Below are 20,313 nucleotides of genomic sequence, written 5' to 3'. Positions count from 1 at the left end.
CCTTCTATTTCAAGGTTCTGTGCGTTTTCAGACACGTACAATATGTATTTTTTGTGTTTCTGATGAAATCCCTCCTTTTAATGCATTTTCTCACAGAAAATGAGTCTCTCACCATGGGAAAATGGCTTTTTTGAAAACGCATATTCTGGTCGAGAAATGGTGTTTTAAACAATAAAAACGTCTCCCGGCCTTATTTAGTTCACATTTTAACTTTTGTTAACCTAGCCCGTATTCATAACGCACTAAACCTTTTTATCGCGTTAAACGCCTTTTCTCGACAACAAAAGCACAATTTCATCAAAAACAAACAAAACAAGAAAAATGAATATATTCAACAAGTCTGCAACACATCCTTAAGAGTTACATGATTTCACCCAATATCAATGTGTAATTTCTCCAGTTCTGATCATTGTTTAGGTTGTTGGTAGCTTGGTCCAATGCCAAAACACAGAGAAATCTTTTTATGGCTTTAAACGCGTTTTCTCCTCGAGAGAAACATGATTTCACTAAAAACGATATAGTTCAAACATGCCTGTTGTAACTGTCTGCAAACACTCAGAGCCTTAAAGTAGGGTTTTCACCAATGTGTTTTTTGGTGAGAAACCTTCTATTTCAAAGGTTCTGTGCGTTTTCAGACATGTTCAGTATGAATTTTTTGTGTTTCTGATGAAATCCCTCCTTTTAATGCATTTTCTCACTGAAAATGAGTCTCTCACCATGGGAAAATGGCTTTTTTGAAAACGCATATTCTGGTCGAGAAATGGTGTTTTAAACAATAAAACGACTCCCGGCCTTATTTAGTTCACATTTTTACTTTTGGTAACCTAGCCCGTATTCATAACGCACTAAACCTTTTTATCGCGTTAAACGCCTTTTCTCGACAACAAAAGCACAATTTCATCAAAAACAAACAAAACAAGAAAAATGAATCTATTCAACAAGTCTGCAACACATCCTTAAGAGTTACATGATTTCACCCAATGTCAATGTGTAATTTCTCCAGTTCTGATCATTGTTTAGGTTGTTGGTAGCTTGGTCCAATGCCAAAACACAGTGAAATCTTTTTATGGCTTTAAACGCGTTTTCTCCTCGAGAGAAACATGATTTCACTAAAAACGTTATAGTTTAAACACGCCTGTTGTACATGTCTGCAAACACTCTCAGAGACTTAAAGTAGGGTCTTCACCAATGTGTTTTTTGGTGAGAAACCTTCTATTTCAAGGTTCTGTGCGTTTTCAGACACGTACAATATGTATTTTTTGTGTTTCTGATGAAATCCCTCCTTTTAATGCATTTTCTCACAGAAAATGAGTCTCTCACAATGGGAAAATGGCTTTTTTGAAAACGCATATTCTGGTCGAGAAATGGTGTTTTAAACAATAAAAACGTCTCCCGGCCTTATTTAGTTCACATTTTAACTTTTGTTAACCTAGCCCGTATTCATAACGCACTAAACCTTTTTATCGCGTTAAACGCCTTTTCTCGACAACAAAAGCACAATTTCATCAAAAACAAACAAAACAAGAAAAATGAATCTATTCAACAAGTCTGCAACACATCCTTAAGAGTTACATGATTTCACCCAATGTCAATGTGTAATTTCTCCAGTTCTGATCATTGTTTAGGTTGTTGGTAGCTTGGTCCAATGCCAAAACACAGAGAAATCTTTTTATGGCTTTAAACGTGTTTTCTCCTCGAGAGAAACATGATTTCACTAAAAACGATATAGTTCAAACATGCCTGTTGTAACTGTCTGCAAACACTCAGAGCCTTAAAGTAGGGTTTTCACCAATGTGTTTTTTGGTGAGAAACCTTCTATTTCAAAGGTTCTGTGCGTTTTCAGACATGTTCAGTATGTATTTTTTGTGTTTCTGATGAAATCCCTCCTTTTAATGCATTTTCTCACAGAAAATTAGTCTCTTGCCATTGCAAAATGGCTTTCTTGAAAAAGCATATTGTGGTCGAGAAATGGTGTTTTAAACAATAAAAACGACTGCCGGCCTTATTTAGTTCACATTTTTACTTTTGGTAACCTAGCCCGTATTCATAACGCACTAAACCTTTTTATCGCGTTAAACGCCTTTTCTCGACAACAAAAGCACAATTTCATCAAAAACAAACAAAACAAGAAAAAAAGAATCTATTCAACAAGTCTGCAACACATCCTTAAGAGTTACATGATTTCACCCAATGTCAATGTGTAATTTCTCCAGTTCTGATCATTGTTTAGGTTGTTGGTAGCTTGGTCCAATGCCAAAACACAGTGAAATCTTTTTTATGGCTTTAAACGCGTTTTCTCCTCGAGAGAAACATGTTTTCACTAAAAACGTTATAGTTTAAACATGCCTGTTGTACATGTCTGCAAACACTCAGAGCCTTAAAGTAGGGTTTTCACCAATGTGTTTTTTGGTGAGAAACCTTCTATTTCAAAGGTTCTGTGCGTTTTCAGACATGTTCAGTATGTATTTTTTGTGTTTTCTGATGAAATCCCTCCTTTTAATGCATTTTCTCACAGAAAATGAGTCTCTCACCATGGGAAAATGGCTTTTTTGAAAACGCATATTCTGGTCGAGAAATGGTGTTTTAAACAATAAAACAACTCCCGGCCTTATTTAGTTCACATTTTTACTTTTGGTAACCTAGCCCGTATTCATAACGCACTAAACCTTTTTATCGCGTTAAACGCCTTTTCTCGACAACAAAAGCACAATTTCATCAAAAACAAACAAAACAAGAAAAAAGAATCTATTCAACAAGTCTGCAACACATCCTTAAGAGTTACATGATTTCACCCAATGTCAATGTGTAATTTCTCCAGTTCTGATCATTGTTTAGGTTGTTGGTAGCTTGGTCCAATGCCAAAACACAGTGAAATCTTTTTATGGCTTTAAACGCGTTTTCTCCTCGAGAGAAACATGATTTCACTAAAAACGTTATAGTTTAAACACGCCTGTTGTACATGTCTGCAAACACTCTCAGAGCCTTAAAGTAGGGTCTTCACCAATGTGTTTTTTGGTGAGAAACCTTCTATTTCAAGGTTCTGTGCGTTTTCAGACACGTACAATATGTATTTTTTGTGTTTCTGATGAAATCCCTCCTTTTAATGCATTTTCTCACAGAAAATGAGTCTCTCACCATGGGAAAATGGCTTTTTTGAAAACGCATATTCTGGTCGAGAAATGGTGTTTTAAACAATAAAAACGTCTCCCGGCCTTATTTAGTTCACATTTTAACTTTTGTTAACCTAGCCCGTATTCATAACGCACTAAACCTTTTTATCGCGTTAAACGCCTTTTCTCGACAACAAAAGCACAATTTCATCAAAAACAAACAAAACAAGAAAAATGAATATATTCAACAAGTCTGCAACACATCCTTAAGAGTTACATGATTTCACCCAATATCAATGTGTAATTTCTCCAGTTCTGATCATTGTTTAGGTTGTTGGTAGCTTGGTCCAATGCCAAAACACAGAGAAATCTTTTTATGGCTTTAAACGCGTTTTCTCCTCGAGAGAAACATGATTTCACTAAAAACGATATAGTTCAAACATGCCTGTTGTAACTGTCTGCAAACACTCAGAGCCTTAAAGTAGGGTTTTCACCAATGTGTTTTTTGGTGAGAAACCTTCTATTTCAAAGGTTCTGTGCGTTTTCAGACATGTTCAGTATGAATTTTTTGTGTTTCTGATGAAATCCCTCCTTTTAATGCATTTTCTCACTGAAAATGAGTCTCTCACCATGGGAAAATGGCTTTTTTGAAAACGCATATTCTGGTCGAGAAATGGTGTTTTAAACAATAAAACGACTCCCGGCCTTATTTAGTTCACATTTTTACTTTTGGTAACCTAGCCCGTATTCATAACGCACTAAACCTTTTTATCGCGTTAAACGCCTTTTCTCGACAACAAAAGCACAATTTCATCAAAAACAAACAAAACAAGAAAAATGAATCTATTCAACAAGTCTGCAACACATCCTTAAGAGTTACATGATTTCACCCAATGTCAATGTGTAATTTCTCCAGTTCTGATCATTGTTTAGGTTGTTGGTAGCTTGGTCCAATGCCAAAACACAGTGAAATCTTTTTATGGCTTTAAACGCGTTTTCTCCTCGAGAGAAACATGATTTCACTAAAAACGTTATAGTTTAAACACGCCTGTTGTACATGTCTGCAAACACTCTCAGAGCCTTAAAGTAGGGTCTTCACCAATGTGTTTTTTGGTGAGAAACCTTCTATTTCAAGGTTCTGTGCGTTTTCAGACACGTACAATATGTATTTTTTGTGTTTCTGATGAAATCCCTCCTTTTAATGCATTTTCTCACAGAAAATGAGTCTCTCACAATGGGAAAATGGCTTTTTTGAAAACGCATATTCTGGTCGAGAAATGGTGTTTTAAACAATAAAAACGTCTCCCGGCCTTATTTAGTTCACATTTTAACTTTTGTTAACCTAGCCCGTATTCATAACGCACTAAACCTTTTTATCGCGTTAAACGCCTTTTCTCGACAACAAAAGCACAATTTCATCAAAAACAAACAAAACAAGAAAAATGAATATATTCAACAAGTCTGCAACACATCCTTAAGAGTTACATGATTTCACCCAATGTCAATGTGTAATTTCTCCAGTTCTGATCATTGTTTAGGTTGTTGGTAGCTTGGTCCAATGCCAAAACACAGAGAAATCTTTTTATGGCTTTAAACGTGTTTTCTCCTCGAGAGAAACATGATTTCACTAAAAACGATATAGTTCAAACATGCCTGTTGTAACTGTCTGCAAACACTCAGAGCCTTAAAGTAGGGTTTTCACCAATGTGTTTTTTGGTGAGAAACCTTCTATTTCAAGGTTCTGTGCGTTTTCAGACATGTTCAGTATGTATTTTTTGTGTTTCTGATGAAATCCCTCCTTTTAATGCATTTTCTCACAGAAAATGAGTCTCTCACCATGGGAAAATGGCTTTTTTGAAAACGCATATTCTGGTCGAGAAATGGTGTTTTAAACAATAAAAACGTCTCCCGGCCTTATTTAGTTCACATTTTTACTTTTGGTAACCTAGCCCGTATTCATAACGCACTAAACCTTTTTATCGCGTTAAACGCCTTTCTCGACAAGAAAAGCACAATTTCATCAAAAACAAACAAAACAAGAAAAATGAATCTATTCAACAAGTCTGCAACACATCCTTAAGAGTTACATGATTTCACCCAATGTCAATGTGTAATTTCTCCAGTTCTGATCATTGTTTAGGTTGTTGGTAGCTTGGTCCAATGTCAAAACACAGTGAAATCTCTTTATGGCTTTAAACGCGTTTTCTCCTCGAGAGAAACATGATTTCACTAAAAACGATATAGTTCAAACATGCCTGTTGTAACTGTCTGCAAACACTCAGAGCCTTAAAGTAGGGTTTTCACCAATGTGTTTTTTGGTGAGAAACCTTCTATTTCAAAGGTTCTGTGCTTTTTCAGACATGTTCAGTATGTATTTTTTGTGTTTCTGATGAAATCCCTCCTTTTAATGCATTTTCTCACTGAAAATGAGTCTCTCACCATGGGAAAATGGCTTTCTTGAAAAAGCATATTGTGGTCGAGAAATGGTGTTTTAAACAATAAAAACGACTCCCGGCCTTATTTAGTTCACATTTTTACTTTTGGTAACCTAGCCCGTATTCATAACGCACTAAACCTTTTTATCGCGTTAAACGCCTTTTCTCGACAACAAAAGCACAATTTCATCAAAAACAAACAAAACAAGAAAAATTAATCTATTCAACAAGTCTGCAACACATCCTTAAGAGTTACATGATTTCACCCAATGTCAATGTGTAATTTCTCCAGTTCTGATCATTGTTTAGGTTGTTGGTAGCTTGGTCCAATGCCAAAACACAGTGAATCTTTTTATGGCTTTAAACGCGTTTTCTCCTCGAGAGAAACATGTTTTCACTAAAAACGTTATAGTTTAAACATGCCTGTTGTACATGTCTGCAAACACTCAGAGCCTTAAAGTAGGGTTTTCACCAATGTGTTTTTTGGTGAGAAACCTTCTATTTCAAAGGTTCTGTGCGTTTTCAGACATGTTCAGTATGTATTTTTTGTGTTTTCTGATGAAATCCCTCCTTTTAATGCATTTTCTCACAGAAAATGAGTCTCTCACCATGGGAAAATGGCTTTTTTGAAAACGCATATTCTGGTCGAGAAATGGTGTTTTAAACAATAAAACGACTCCCGGCCTTATTTAGTTCACATTTTTACTTTTGGTAACCTAGCCCGTATTCATAACGCACTAAACCTTTTTATCGCGTTAAACGACTTTTCTCGACAACAAAAGCACAATTTCATCAAAAACAAACAAAACAAGAAAAATGAATCTATTCAACAAGTCTGCAACACATCCTTAAGAGTTACATGATTTCACCCAATGTCAATGTGTAATTTCTCCATTTCTGATCATTGTTTAGGTTGTTGGTAGCTTGGTCCAATGCCAAAACACAGTGAAATCTTTTTATGGCTTTAAACGCGTTTTCTCCTCGAGAGAAACATGATTTCACTAAAAACGTTATAGTTTAAACACGCCTGTTGTACATGTCTGCAAACACTCTCAGAGCCTTAAAGTAGGGTTTTCACCAATGTGTTTTTTGGTGAAAAACCTTCTATTTCAAAGGTTCTGTGCGTTTTCAGACACGTACAATATGTATTTTTTGTGTTTCTGATGAAATCCCTCCTTTTAATGCATTTTCTCACTGAAAATGAGTCTCTCACCATGGGAAAATGGCTTTCTTGAAAAAGCATATTATGGTCGAGAAATGGTGTTTTAAACAATAAAAACGACTCCCGGCCTTATTTAGTTCACATTTTTACTTTTGGTAACCTAGCCCGTATTCATAACGCACTAAACCTTTTTATCGCGTTAAACGCCTTTTCTCGACAAGAAAAGCACAATTTCATCAAAAACAAACAAAACAAGAAAAATGAATCTATTCAACAAGTCTGCAACACATCCTTAAGAGTTACATGATTTCACCCAATGTCAATGTGTAATTTCTCCAGTTCTGATCATTGTTTAGGTTGTTGGTAGCTTGGTCCAATGCCAAAACACAGTGAAATCTTTTTATGGCTTTAAACGCGTTTTCTCCTCGAGAGAAACATGTTTTCACTAAAAACGTTATAGTTTAAACATGCCTGTTGTACATGTCTGCAAACACTCAGAGCCTTAAAGTAGGGTTTTCACCAATGTGTTTTTTGGTGAAAAACCTTCTATTTCAAAGGTTCTGTGCGTTTTCAGACATGTTCAGTATGTATTTTTTGTGTTTCTGATGAAATCCCTCCTTTTAATGCATTTTCTCACAGAAAATTAGTCTCTTGCCATGGCAAAATGGCTTTCTTGAAAAAGCATATTGTGGTCGAGAAATGGTGTTTTAAACAATAAAAACGACTCCCGGCCTTATTTAGTTCACATTTTTACTTTTGGTAACCTAGCCCGTATTCATAACGCACTAAACCTTTTTATCGCGTTAAACGCCTTTTCTCGACAACAAAAGCACAATTTCATCAAAAACAAACAACACAAGAAAAATGAATCTATTCAACAAGTCTGCAACACATCCTTAAGAGTTACATGATTTCACCCAATGTCAATGTGTAATTTCTCCAGTTCTGATCATTGTTTAGGTTGTTGGTAGCTTGGTCCAATGCCAAAACACAGTGAAATCTCTTTATGGCTTTAAACGCGTTTTCTCCTCGAGAAAAACATGATTTCACTAAAAACGATATAGTTCAAACATGCCTGTTGTAACTGTCTGCAAACACTCAGAGCCTTAAAGTAGGGTTTTCACCAATGTGTTTTTTGGTGAGAAACCTTCTATTTCAAAGGTTCTGTGCGTTTTCAGACATGTTCAGTATGTATTTTTTGTGTTTCTGATGAAATCCCTCCTTTTAATGCATTTTCTCACTGAAAATGAGTCTCTCACCATGGGAAAATGGCTTTCTTGAAAAAGCATATTGTGGTCGAGAAATGGTGTTTTAAACAATAAAAACGACTCCCGGCCTTATTTAGTTCACATTTTTACTTTTGGTAACCTAGCCCGTATTCATAACGCACTAAACCTTTTTATCGCGTTAAACGACTTTTCTCGACAACAAAAGCACAATTTCATCAAAAACAAACAAAACAAGAAAAATGAATCTATTCAACAAGTCTGCAACACATCCTTAAGAGTTACATGATTTCACCCAATGTCAATGTGTAATTTCTCCATTTCTGATCATTGTTTAGGTTGTTGGTAGCTTGGTCCAATGCCAAAACACAGTGAAATCTTTTTATGGCTTTAAACGCGTTTTCTCCTCGAGAGAAACATGTTTTCACTAAAAACGTTATCGTTTAAACATGCCTGTTGTACATGTCTGCAAACACTCAGAGCCTTAAAGTAGGGTTTTCACCAATGTGTTTTTTGGTGAGAAACCTTCTATTTCAAAGGTTCTGTGCGTTTTCAGACATGTTCAGTATGTATTTTTTGTGTTTTCTGATGAAATCCCTCCTTTTAATGCATTTTCTCACAGAAAATGAGTCTCTCACCATGGGAAAATGGCTTTCTTGAAAAAGCATATTGTGGTCGAGAAATGTTGTTTTAAACAATAAAAACGACTCCCGGCCTTATTTAGTTCACATTTTTACTTTTGGTAACCTAGCCCGTATTCATAACGCACTAAACCTTTTTATCGCGTTAAACGCCTTTTCTCGACAACAAAAGCACAATTTCATCAAAAACAAACAAAACAAGAAAAATGAATCTATTCAACAAGTCTGCAACACATCCTTAAGAGTTACATGATTTCACCCAATGTCAATGTGTAATTTCTCCAGTTCTGATCATTGTTTAGGTTGTTGGTAGCTTGGTCCAATGCCAAAACACAGTGAAATCTTTTTATGGCTTTAAACGCGTTTTCTCCTCGAGAGAAACATGTTTTCACTAAAAACGTTATAGTTTAAACATGCCTGTTGTACATGTCTGCAAACACTCAGAGCCTTAAAGTAGGGTTTTCACCAATGTGTTTTTTGGTGAGAAACCTTCTATTTCAAAGGTTCTGTGCGTTTTCAGACATGTTCAGTATGTATTTTTTGTGTTTTCTGATGAAATCCCTCCTTTTAATGCATTTTCTCACAGAAAATGAGTCTCTCACCATGGGAAAATGGCTTTTTTGAAAACGCATATTCTGGTCGAGAAATGGTGTTTTAAACAATAAAACGACTCCCGGCCTTATTTAGTTCACATTTTTACTTTTGGTAACCTAGCCCGTATTCATAACGCACTAAACCTTTTTATCGCGTTAAACGCCTTTTCTCGACAACAAAAGCACAATTTCATCAAAAACAAACAAAACAAGAAAAATGAATCTATTCAACAAGTCTGCAACACATCCTTAAGAGTTACATGATTTCACCCAATGTCAATGTGTAATTTCTCCAGTTCTGATCATTGTTTAGGTTGTTGGTAGCTTGGTCCAATGCCAAAACACAGTGAAATCTTTTTATGGCTTTAAACGCGTTTTCTCCTCGAGAGAAACATGATTTCACTAAAAACGATATAGTTCAAACATGCCTGTTGTAACTGTCTGCAAACACTCAGAGCCTTAAAGTAGGGTTTTCACCAATGTGTTTTTTGGTGAGAAACCTTCTATTTCAAAGGTTCTGTGCGTTTTCAGACATGTTCAGTATGAATTTTTTGTGTTTCTGATGAAATCCCTCCTTTTAATGCATTTTCTCACTGAAAATGAGTCTCTCACCATGGGAAAATGGCTTTTTTGAAAACGCATATTCTGGTCGAGAAATGGTGTTTTAAACAATAAAACGACTCCCGGCCTTATTTAGTTCACATTTTTACTTTTGGTAACCTAGCCCGTATTCATAACGCACTAAACCTTTTTATCGCGTTAAACGCCTTTTCTCGACAACAAAAGCACAATTTCATCAAAAACAAACAAAACAAGAAAAATGAATCTATTCAACAAGTCTGCAACACATCCTTAAGAGTTACATGATTTCACCCAATGTCAATGTGTAATTTCTCCAGTTCTGATCATTGTTTAGGTTGTTGGTAGCTTGGTCCAATGCCAAAACACAGTGAAATCTTTTTATGGCTTTAAACGCGTTTTCTCCTCGAGAGAAACATGATTTCACTAAAAACGTTATAGTTTAAACACGCCTGTTGTACATGTCTGCAAACACTCTCAGAGCCTTAAAGTAGGGTCTTCACCAATGTGTTTTTTGGTGAGAAACCTTCTATTTCAAGGTTCTGTGCGTTTTCAGACACGTACAATATGTATTTTTTGTGTTTCTGATGAAATCCCTCCTTTTAATGCATTTTCTCACAGAAAATGAGTCTCTCACAATGGGAAAATGGCTTTTTTGAAAACGCATATTCTGGTCGAGAAATGGTGTTTTAAACAATAAAAACGTCTCCCGGCCTTATTTAGTTCACATTTTAACTTTTGTTAACCTAGCCCGTATTCATAACGCACTAAACCTTTTTATCGCGTTAAACGCCTTTTCTCGACAACAAAAGCACAATTTCATCAAAAACAAACAAAACAAGAAAAATGAATATATTCAACAAGTCTGCAACACATCCTTAAGAGTTACATGATTTCACCCAATGTCAATGTGTAATTTCTCCAGTTCTGATCATTGTTTAGGTTGTTGGTAGCTTGGTCCAATGCCAAAACACAGAGAAATCTTTTTATGGCTTTAAACGTGTTTTCTCCTCGAGAGAAACATGATTTCACTAAAAACGATATAGTTCAAACATGCCTGTTGTAACTGTCTGCAAACACTCAGAGCCTTAAAGTAGGGTTTTCACCAATGTGTTTTTTGGTGAGAAACCTTCTATTTCAAGGTTCTGTGCGTTTTCAGACATGTTCAGTATGTATTTTTTGTGTTTCTGATGAAATCCCTCCTTTTAATGCATTTTCTCACTGAAAATGAGTCTCTCACCATGGGAAAATGGCTTTCTTGAAAAAGCATATTGTGGTCGAGAAATGGTGTTTTAAACAATAAAAACGACTCCCGGCCTTATTTAGTTCACATTTTTACTTTTGGTAACCTAGCCCGTATTCATAACGCACTAAACCTTTTTATCGCGTTAAACGCCTTTTCTCGACAACAAAAGCACAATTTCATCAAAAACAAACAAAACAAGAAAAATTAATCTATTCAACAAGTCTGCAACACATCCTTAAGAGTTACATGATTTCACCCAATGTCAATGTGTAATTTCTCCAGTTCTGATCATTGTTTAGGTTGTTGGTAGCTTGGTCCAATGCCAAAACACAGTGAATCTTTTTATGGCTTTAAACGCGTTTTCTCCTCGAGAGAAACATGTTTTCACTAAAAACGTTATAGTTTAAACATGCCTGTTGTACATGTCTGCAAACACTCAGAGCCTTAAAGTAGGGTTTTCACCAATGTGTTTTTTGGTGAGAAACCTTCTATTTCAAAGGTTCTGTGCGTTTTCAGACATGTTCAGTATGTATTTTTTGTGTTTTCTGATGAAATCCCTCCTTTTAATGCATTTTCTCACAGAAAATGAGTCTCTCACCATGGGAAAATGGCTTTTTTGAAAACGCATATTCTGGTCGAGAAATGGTGTTTTAAACAATAAAACGACTCCCGGCCTTATTTAGTTCACATTTTTACTTTTGGTAACCTAGCCCGTATTCATAACGCACTAAACCTTTTTATCGCGTTAAACGACTTTTCTCGACAACAAAAGCACAATTTCATCAAAAACAAACAAAACAAGAAAAATGAATCTATTCAACAAGTCTGCAACACATCCTTAAGAGTTACATGATTTCACCCAATGTCAATGTGTAATTTCTCCAGTTCTGATCATTGTTTAGGTTGTTGGTAGCTTGGTCCAATGCCAAAACACAGTGAAATCTTTTTATGGCTTTAAACGCGTTTTCTCCTCGAGAGAAACATGATTTCACTAAAAACGTTATAGTTTAAACACGCCTGTTGTACATGTCTGCAAACACTCTCAGAGCCTTAAAGTAGGGTTTTCACCAATGTGTTTTTTGGTGAAAAACCTTCTATTTCAAAGGTTCTGTGCGTTTTCAGACACGTACAATATGTATTTTTTGTGTTTCTGATGAAATCCCTCCTTTTAATGCATTTTCTCACTGAAAATGAGTCTCTCACCATGGGAAAATGGCTTTCTTGAAAAAGCATATTATGGTCGAGAAATGGTGTTTTAAACAATAAAAACGACTCCCGGCCTTATTTAGTTCACATTTTTACTTTTGGTAACCTAGCCCGTATTCATAACGCACTAAACCTTTTTATCGCGTTAAACGCCTTTTCTCGACAAGAAAAGCACAATTTCATCAAAAACAAACAAAACAAGAAAAATGAATCTATTCAACAAGTCTGCAACACATCCTTAAGAGTTACATGATTTCACCCAATGTCAATGTGTAATTTCTCCAGTTCTGATCATTGTTTAGGTTGTTGGTAGCTTGGTCCAATGCCAAAACACAGTGAAATCTTTTTATGGCTTTAAACGCGTTTTCTCCTCGAGAGAAACATGTTTTCACTAAAAACGTTATAGTTTAAACATGCCTGTTGTACATGTCTGCAAACACTCAGAGCCTTAAAGTAGGGTTTTCACCAATGTGTTTTTTGGTGAAAAACCTTCTATTTCAAAGGTTCTGTGCGTTTTCAGACATGTTCAGTATGTATTTTTTGTGTTTCTGATGAAATCCCTCCTTTTAATGCATTTTCTCACAGAAAATTAGTCTCTTGCCATGGCAAAATGGCTTTCTTGAAAAAGCATATTGTGGTCGAGAAATGGTGTTTTAAACAATAAAAACGACTCCCGGCCTTATTTAGTTCACATTTTTACTTTTGGTAACCTAGCCCGTATTCATAACGCACTAAACCTTTTTATCGCGTTAAACGCCTTTTCTCGACAAGAAAAGCACAATTTCATCAAAAACAAACAACACAAGAAAAATGAATCTATTCAACAAGTCTGCAACACATCCTTAAGAGTTACATGATTTCACCCAATGTCAATGTGTAATTTCTCCAGTTCTGATCATTGTTTAGGTTGTTGGTAGCTTGGTCCAATGCCAAAACACAGTGAAATCTCTTTATGGCTTTAAACGCGTTTTCTCCTCGAGAAAAACATGATTTCACTAAAAACGATATAGTTCAAACATGCCTGTTGTAACTGTCTGCAAACACTCAGAGCCTTAAAGTAGGGTTTTCACCAATGTGTTTTTTGGTGAGAAACCTTCTATTTCAAAGGTTCTGTGCGTTTTCAGACATGTTCAGTATGTATTTTTTGTGTTTCTGATGAAATCCCTCCTTTTAATGCATTTTCTCACTGAAAATGAGTCTCTCACCATGGGAAAATGGCTTTCTTGAAAAAGCATATTGTGGTCGAGAAATGGTGTTTTAAACAATAAAAACGACTCCCGGCCTTATTTAGTTCACATTTTTACTTTTGGTAACCTAGCCCGTATTCATAACGCACTAAACCTTTTTATCGCGTTAAACGACTTTTCTCGACAACAAAAGCACAATTTCATCAAAAACAAACAAAACAAGAAAAATGAATCTATTCAACAAGTCTGCAACACATCCTTAAGAGTTACATGATTTCACCCAATGTCAATGTGTAATTTCTCCATTTCTGATCATTGTTTAGGTTGTTGGTAGCTTGGTCCAATGCCAAAACACAGTGAAATCTTTTTATGGCTTTAAACGCGTTTTCTCCTCGAGAGAAACATGTTTTCACTAAAAACGTTATCGTTTAAACATGCCTGTTGTACATGTCTGCAAACACTCAGAGCCTTAAAGTAGGGTTTTCACCAATGTGTTTTTTGGTGAGAAACCTTCTATTTCAAAGGTTCTGTGCGTTTTCAGACATGTTCAGTATGTATTTTTTGTGTTTTCTGATGAAATCCCTCCTTTTAATGCATTTTCTCACAGAAAATGAGTCTCTCACCATGGGAAAATGGCTTTCTTGAAAAAGCATATTGTGGTCGAGAAATGTTGTTTTAAACAATAAAAACGACTCCCGGCCTTATTTAGTTCACATTTTTACTTTTGGTAACCTAGCCCGTATTCATAACGCACTAAACCTTTTTATCGCGTTAAACGCCTTTTCTCGACAACAAAAGCACAATTTCATCAAAAACAAACAAAACAAGAAAAATGAATCTATTCAACAAGTCTGCAACACATCCTTAAGAGTTACATGATTTCACCCAATGTCAATGTGTAATTTCTCCAGTTCTGATCATTGTTTAGGTTGTTGGTAGCTTGGTCCAATGCCAAAACACAGTGAAATCTTTTTATGGCTTTAAACGCGTTTTCTCCTCGAGAGAAACATGTTTTCACTAAAAACGTTATAGTTTAAACATGCCTGTTGTACATGTCTGCAAACACTCAGAGCCTTAAAGTAGGGTTTTCACCAATGTGTTTTTTGGTGAGAAACCTTCTATTTCAAAGGTTCTGTGCGTTTTCAGACATGTTCAGTATGTATTTTTTGTGTTTTCTGATGAAATCCCTCCTTTTAATGCATTTTCTCACAGAAAATGAGTCTCTCACCATGGGAAAATGGCTTTCTTGAAAAAGCATATTGTGGTCGAGAAATGTTGTTTTAAACAATAAAAACGACTCCCGGCCTTATTTAGTTCACATTTTTACTTTTGGTAACCTAGCCCGTATTCATAACGCACTAAACCTTTTTATCGCGTTAAACGCCTTTTCTCGACAACAAAAGCACAATTTCATCAAAAACAAACAAAACAAGAAAAATGAATCTATTCAACAAGTCTGCAACACATCCTTAAGAGTTACATGATTTCACCCAATGTCAATGTGTAATTTCTCCAGTTCTGATCATTGTTTAGGTTGTTGGTAGCTTGGTCCAATGCCAAAACACAGTGAAATCTTTTTATGGCTTTAAACGCGTTTTCTCCTCGAGAGAAACATGTTTTCACTAAAAACGTTATAGTTTAAACATGCCTGTTGTACATGTCTGCAAACACTCAGAGCCTTAAAGTAGGGTTTTCACCAATGTGTTTTTTGGTGAGAAACCTTCTATTTCAAAGGTTCTGTGCGTTTTCAGACATGTTCAGTATGTATTTTTTGTGTTTTCTGATGAAATCCCTCCTTTTAATGCATTTTCTCACAGAAAATGAGTCTCTCACCATGGGAAAATGGCTTTTTTGAAAACGCATATTCTGGTCGAGAAATGGTGTTTTAAACAATAAAACGACTCCCGGCCTTATTTAGTTCACATTTTTACTTTTGGTAACCTAGCCCGTATTCATAACGCACTAAACCTTTTTATCGCGTTAAACGCCTTTTCTCGACAACAAAAGCACAATTTCATCAAAAACAAACAAAACAAGAAAAATGAATCTATTCAACAAGTCTGCAACACATCCTTAAGAGTTACATGATTTCACCCAATGTCAATGTGTAATTTCTCCAGTTCTGATCATTGTTTAGGTTGTTGGTAGCTTGGTCCAATGCCAAAACACAGTGAAATCTTTTTATGGCTTTAAACGCGTTTTCTCCTCGAGAGAAACATGATTTCACTAAAAACGATATAGTTCAAACATGCCTGTTGTAACTGTCTGCAAACACTCAGAGCCTTAAAGTAGGGTTTTCACCAATGTGTTTTTTGGTGAGAAACCTTCTATTTCAAAGGTTCTGTGCGTTTTCAGACATGTTCAGTATGAATTTTTTGTGTTTCTGATGAAATCCCTCCTTTTAATGCATTTTCTCACTGAAAATGAGTCTCTCACCATGGGAAAATGGCTTTTTTGAAAACGCATATTCTGGTCGAGAAATGGTGTTTTAAACAATAAAACGACTCCCGGCCTTATTTAGTTCACATTTTTACTTTTGGTAACCTAGCCCGTATTCATAACGCACTAAACCTTTTTATCGCGTTAAACGCCTTTTCTCGACAACAAAAGCACAATTTCATCAAAAACAAACAAAACAAGAAAAATGAATCTATTCAACAAGTCTGCAACACATCCTTAAGAGTTACATGATTTCACCCAATGTCAATGTGTAATTTCTCCAGTTCTGATCATTGTTTAGGTTGTTGGTAGCTTGGTCCAATGCCAAAACACAGTGAAATCTTTTTATGGCTTTAAACGCGTTTTCTCCTCGAGAGAAACATGATTTCACTAAAAACGTTATAGTTTAAACACGCCTGTTGTACATGTCTGCAAACACTCTCAGAGCCTTAAAGTAGGGTCTTCACCAATGTGTTTTTTGGTGAGAAACCTTCTATTTCAAGGTTCTGTGCGTTTTCAGACACGTACAATATGTATTTTTTGTGTTTCTGATGAAATCCCTCCTTTTAATGCATTTTCTCACAGAAAATGAGTCTCTCACAATGGGAAAATGGCTTTTTTGAAAACGCATATTCTGGTCGAGAAATGGTGTTTTAAACAATAAAAACGTCTCCCGGCCTTATTTAGTTCACATTTTAACTTTTGTTAACCTAGCCCGTATTCATAACGCACTAAACCTTTTTATCGCGTTAAACGCCTTTTCTCGACAACAAAAGCACAATTTCATCAAAAACAAACAAAACAAGAAAAATGAATATATTCAACAAGTCTGCAACACATCCTTAAGAGTTACATGATTTCACCCAATGTCAATGTGTAATTTCTCCAGTTCTGATCATTGTTTAGGTTGTTGGTAGCTTGGTCCAATGCCAAAACACAGAGAAATCTTTTTATGGCTTTAAACGTGTTTTCTCCTCGAGAGAAACATGATTTCACTAAAAACGATATAGTTCAAACATGCCTGTTGTAACTGTCTGCAAACACTCAGAGCCTTAAAGTAGGGTTTTCACCAATGTGTTTTTTGGTGAGAAACCTTCTATTTCAAGGTTCTGTGCGTTTTCAGACATGTTCAGTATGTATTTTTTGTGTTTCTGATGAAATCCCTCCTTTTAATGCATTTTCTCACAGAAAATGAGTCTCTCACCATGGGAAAATGGCTTTTTTGAAAACGCATATTCTGGTCGAGAAATGGTGTTTTAAACAATAAAAACGTCTCCCGGCCTTATTTAGTTCACATTTTAACTTTTGTTAACCTAGCCCGTATTCATAACGCACTAAACCTTTTTATCGCGTTGAACGCCTTTCTCGACAAGAAAAGCACAATTTCATCAAAAACAAACAAAACAAGAAAAATGAATCTATTCAACAAGTCTGCAACACATCCTTAAGAGTTACATGATTTCACCCAATGTCAATGTGTAATTTCTCCAGTTCTGATCATTGTTTAGGTTGTTGGTAGCTTGGTCCAATGTCAAAACACAGTGAAATCTCTTTATGGCTTTAAACGCGTTTTCTCCTCGAGAGAAACATGATTTCACTAAAAACGATATAGTTCAAACATGCCTGTTGTAACTGTCTGCAAACACTCAGAGCCTTAAAGTAGGGTTTTCACCAATGTGTTTTTTGGTGAGAAACCTTCTATTTCAAAGGTTCTGTGCTTTTTCAGACATGTTCAGTATGTATTTTTTGTGTTTCTGATGAAATCCCTCCTTTTAATGCATTTTCTCACTGAAAATGAGTCTCTCACCATGGGAAAATGGCTTTCTTGAAAAAGCATATTGTGGTCGAGAAATGGTGTTTTAAACAATAAAAACGACTCCCGGCCTTATTTAGTTCACATTTTTACTTTTGGTAACCTAGCCCGTATTCATAACGCGCTAAACCTTTTTATCGCGTTAAACGCCTTTTCTCGACAACAAAAGCACAATTTCATCAAAAACAAACAAAACAAGAAAAATTAATCTATTCAACAAGTCTGCAACACATCCTTAAGAGTTACATGATTTCACCCAATGTCAATGTGTAATTTCTCCAGTTCTGATCATTGTTTAGGTTGTTGGTAGCTTGGTCCAATGCCAAAACACAGTGAATCTTTTTATGGCTTTAAACGCGTTTTCTCCTCGAGAGAAACATGTTTTCACTAAAAACGTTATAGTTTAAACATGCCTGTTGTACATGTCTGCAAACACTCAGAGCCTTAAAGTAGGGTTTTCACCAATGTGTTTTTTGGTGAGAAACCTTCTATTTCAAAGGTTCTGTGCGTTTTCAGACATGTTCAGTATGTATTTTTTGTGTTTTCTGATGAAATCCCTCCTTTTAATGCATTTTCTCACAGAAAATGAGTCTCTCACCATGGGAAAATGGCTTTTTTGAAAACGCATATTCTGGTCGAGAAATGGTGTTTTAAACAATAAAACGACTCCCGGCCTTATTTAGTTCACATTTTTACTTTTGGTAACCTAGCCCGTATTCATAACGCACTAAACCTTTTTATCGCGTTAAACGCCTTTTCTCGACAACAAAAGCACAATTTCATCAAAAACAAACAAAACAAGAAAAATGAATCTATTCAACAAGTCTGCAACACATCCTTAAGAGTTACATGATTTCACCCAATGTCAATGTGTAATTTCTCCAGTTCTGATCATTGTTTAGGTTGTTGGTAGCTTGGTCCAATGCCAAAACACAGTGAAATCTTTTTATGGCTTTAAACGCGTTTTCTCCTCGAGAGAAACATGATTTCACTAAAAACGTTATAGTTTAAACACGCCTGTTGTACATGTCTGCAAACACTCTCAGAGCCTTAAAGTAGGGTTTTCACCAATGTGTTTTTTGGTGAAAAACCTTCTATTTCAAAGGTTCTGTGCGTTTTCAGACACGTACAATATGTATTTTTTGTGTTTCTGATGAAATCCCTCCTTTTAATGCATTTTCTCACTGAAAATGAGTCTCTCACCATGGGAAAATGGCTTTTTTGAAAACGCATATTCTGGTCGAGAAATGGTGTTTTAAACAATAAAACGACTCCCGGCCTTATTTAGTTCACATTTTTACTTTTGGTAACCTAGCCCGTATTCATAACGCACTAAACCTTTTTATCGCGTTAAACGCCTTTTCTCGACAACAAAAGCACAATTTCATCAAAAACAAACAAAACAAGAAAAATGAATCTATTCAACAAGTCTGCAACACATCCTTAAGAGTTACATGATTTCACCCAATGTCAATGTGTAATTTCTCCAGTTCTGATCATTGTTTAGGTTGTTGGTAGCTTGGTCCAATGCCAAAACACAGTGAAATCTTTTTATGGCTTTAAACGCGTTTTCTCCTCGAGAGAAACATGATTTCACTAAAAACGTTATAGTTTAAACACGCCTGTTGTACATGTCTGCAAACACTCTCAGAGCCTTAAAGTAGGGTCTTCACCAATGTGTTTTTTGGTGAGAAACCTTCTATTTCAAGGTTCTGTGCGTTTTCAGACACGTACAATATGTATTTTTTGTGTTTCTGATGAAATCCCTCCTTTTAATGCATTTTCTCACAGAAAATGAGTCTCTCACAATGGGAAAATGGCTTTTTTGAAAACGCATATTCTGGTCGAGAAATGGTGTTTTAAACAATAAAAACGTCTCCCGGCCTTATTTAGTTCACATTTTAACTTTTGTTAACCTAGCCCGTATTCATAACGCACTAAACCTTTTTATCGCGTTAAACGCCTTTTCTCGACAACAAAAGCACAATTTCATCAAAAACAAACAAAACAAGAAAAATGAATATATTCAACAAGTCTGCAACACATCCTTAAGAGTTACATGATTTCACCCAATGTCAATGTGTAATTTCTCCAGTTCTGATCATTGTTTAGGTTGTTGGTAGCTTGGTCCAATGCCAAAACACAGAGAAATCTTTTTATGGCTTTAAACGTGTTTTCTCCTCGAGAGAAACATGATTTCACTAAAAACGATATAGTTCAAACATGCCTGTTGTAACTGTCTGCAAACACTCAGAGCCTTAAAGTAGGGTTTTCACCAATGTGTTTTTTGGTGAGAAACCTTCTATTTCAAGGTTCTGTGCGTTTTCAGACATGTTCAGTATGTATTTTTTGTGTTTCTGATGAAATCCCTCCTTTTAATGCATTTTCTCACAGAAAATGAGTCTCTCACCATGGGAAAATGGCTTTTTTGAAAACGCATATTCTGGTCGAGAAATGGTGTTTTAAACAATAAAAACGTCTCCCGGCCTTATTTAGTTCACATTTTAACTTTTGTTAACCTAGCCCGTATTCATAACGCACTAAACCTTTTTATCGCGTTGAACGCCTTTCTCGACAAGAAAAGCACAATTTCATCAAAAACAAACAAAACAAGAAAAATGAATCTATTCAACAAGTCTGCAACACATCCTTAAGAGTTACATGATTTCACCCAAT

Source organism: Lampris incognitus, chromosome 3, assembly GCF_029633865.1.
Source record: "Lampris incognitus isolate fLamInc1 chromosome 3, fLamInc1.hap2, whole genome shotgun sequence".
Classification (NCBI taxonomy): Eukaryota; Metazoa; Chordata; class Actinopteri; order Lampriformes; family Lampridae; genus Lampris; species Lampris incognitus.
This window is presented reverse-complemented; position numbering follows the sequence as displayed.